This window comes from Poecilia latipinna, unplaced genomic scaffold (genome assembly GCF_001443285.1).
Source record: "Poecilia latipinna isolate Pla-1442-1.1 unplaced genomic scaffold, P_latipinna-1.0 Scaffold4633, whole genome shotgun sequence".
Classification (NCBI taxonomy): Eukaryota; Metazoa; Chordata; class Actinopteri; order Cyprinodontiformes; family Poeciliidae; genus Poecilia; species Poecilia latipinna.
In genome coordinates, this window is record NW_015117249.1 from 13171 (window position 1) to 15925 (window position 2755).

At 40.7% G+C, this 2755-nt stretch overlaps 1 long non-coding RNA gene across 1 annotated transcript; it reads left to right on the forward strand.

Moving 5' to 3' along the window:
- The first annotated feature begins 1392 nt into the window (after window positions 1–1392).
- Window positions 1393–1912, forward strand: LOC106942878 (uncharacterized). The gene is made up of 2 exons (XR_001423743.1): window positions 1393–1548; window positions 1587–1912. It is a non-coding gene; the product is annotated as an uncharacterized LOC106942878 (long non-coding RNA).
- Window positions 1913–2755: the final 843 nt, after the last annotated feature.

The following is a 2755-nucleotide window of genomic DNA, read 5'->3' on the forward strand; positions in this document are numbered from 1 at the left end:
TTATCTCCGCAGGTGAGTCACTGCGTCAGGTGAACTGCGGTAAACAGGTTGTTGGATCAGGAGCAAAACATTACGACCTGTTTTTAGACTTAGAAACGGAGAGAATACACAAACAGAAAGAAATATGAGATGAGATTTAAGTGTAAACCGACTGAATTAAAGTAAAACCTGCTTGTTTTCAGATCTTTGTGCTTCGTGCAGCAGCTTCAGTTTCAGTTTTTCTCTCTGTTTCTCCTCAGATCAGTCGATCAGATCTGGACCTGGACAGACGGTTACTCTGCCGTGCCGCCTGACCAGCAGAGACCCGGTTCTGGTTGTGGAGTGGAGCAGAACCGATCTGGGGTCAGATTACGTTCTTCTGTACAGAGACGATCAGCTTGATCTAGAAAACCGGCATGTGATGTTTAGGGACCAGGTGGATCTGCAGGACAGACAGATGAAGGATGGAAACGTGTCTTTGGTTCTGAGGAACGTGACGACTGACGACAGAGGAGCATACGAGTGTCGAGTCGTTCAGACAAACAGCAGAACAGAGACAGTCTTCATCATCAACCTGGATGTTCTTCCTCCTCCAGGTGAGTTGATGTCTGCCTCTGCAAAACTCCTGAAGGGATCTACCTTCACCTGCTCAGAGCTGCAGTTTCCAAGTTTCTGCCTCTCTCCCCCTCAGCTCCTTCAAACTAGCCAGCAGCAATTAGCAAGCACCTGGTGGAACTGCTGAGCTCATTATAGGAGCTACTTCTCATAGCAACGCTGGCAAAACTGGTAGTTAATAGAGGAGCCATGTTGTGATGACTTCCTGAAGGCGGAGTTTCAGAAAGAGCAGGAGGTTTTAAAGAGACAGAGACCCAATTTCAAGGAGTTAAATTACAAAGTGAAACTTATTTTAAGTTATATTTTATGAGACCCGAAGGTAACATAGTTACTTGATTGGGCTATAAAATGATGCTACATGTCTAGAAAATACATAAAACTACCCTTTAATGCAAAGTAAAAACCGCTTCTTATGATGCAGAAGGTATATTTTAACTGGTGAAATGCATTTTCAGCCCGTCAGATAAACAAGAATATGGTATGTGACTAAATGTCTGATTGTTAAATATGTTTATAGTACTGAAATAAAAACATGAAATAATCCAAGTGAGAGATAAAGAAAAAGGAAATAATTTATTTTCTATCTTCTTTCCTCCGAGTCTCATTATTTTCTGTACCAAAGTCTGTTAAGATACTGGAGACCGGTGTGTGTGTGTGATGTGTGTGTGCTGGTAGCCTGAAGTAAACGCAGAGCGACGCTGTGGAGCGGCAACATGTCACAGCATGAACAGACCAGAACTGTACTGAAGGAGGCGCTGTTCTGAAGGAATGAACTGAGATCCGGTGAACGGATCACTGATCCGAGAGACTCAGTTCAGTCAGATGAACAGTTCTCCTCATCGTCCTTCAGCTCCTCCTTCTTCCTTGTTTCTGTCGCAGCTCGTGGATCATCGGTGTTTCTGGATGTTTGGTATTTTATTGATTAGAGGCCCGATAAAGTGGAAATATAATAAGGTTTAATGTTTAAAATAAGGTTTAATGTTTAAAATAAGGTTTAATGTTTAAAGTGAATCTTCTGGTGTTTTGTTGTCGCGATAAGAGAAATACGTGAAACTGTGGCGGTGGACAGAAACACGGAAATGGATTCTCTATCAGCTACTTCACTGTTTTCGGCCCTGATCTTCATCATCGTCTTCGTCTCATCTGTCTCTACAGGCGAGTTTCTGGAGGAAAACTAAGATCCAAAGTTATTTTGATCTGAGATACGGCGATAGTTAAAGTTATGCTATCCACGGAGACACATGTTCACATAATGATGATAATCACTGTTTATGGTCCCAGTTAGTGCTGGTTCACAGAACAACAGACTAGATCATCATGCAGAGACACCAGGAGCAGAAAAGCCTGTTGAAGCTTTAAAGACCTTAGAGATCGAGACGGTCGGGTCTCCATGTTTCCTCCTCCAGGGGCGGAGCTAGCCTTTAGCTCTCCGGAGGGCACATGGTTTGTGGGGCCCTGAAATGAGCAACAATTCAATATTTATCAGTGTCTCTGTTTATTTGGTGATGAAAACTGAGGCTCACCAAGTCAACCAGTTTACATTAAAGGGAATAATCAAATAATATCTAATTTGTTTTCTCTGATCAGTATTCAAGTTCTCATGACCATCATCATGATCTAAAACTGGTTTGTTCACCAGTAGATGTCACCAATATGATCCTTTTGCATTAGAAAAGAATCCAGACTGAACCTTCATAATAGAAACAGGACAAATCCATTTATCTTTCTTACATAAACATTGTATCAAACTTTTCATTCTGGTGACTCTGACCAGTTCAATGACACAAAAACCTATTTATTGTAAAATATCTATTTTGAACTATGAAGTTGTTTTTGCAGGTGATCAATCAGGTTCTGCAGTAATTGTTTAAACATCAGAATAATTCCTTTTGGATTATTTCTAATGTGTTTACTGCTTTTGTATTTATCATTTTCATATTTTACTTGTTCAACACAGCCTAGTGCTGCTTCAGTAGCAAATATCTTCATGTAAAAACCTGTTTTATCCACAACAGTAAAATAACTCAGTAGCTTCTTCCTGATCCTCTGTCAGGCATCACTCACAAAGCATTCTGGGATTTGTAGTCCTTTCTGCTCTATGGATGAATGATTACCTTGATGTTACTTTGTAGCATCTCTGTTCTGATGTTAAAGGCAGAAA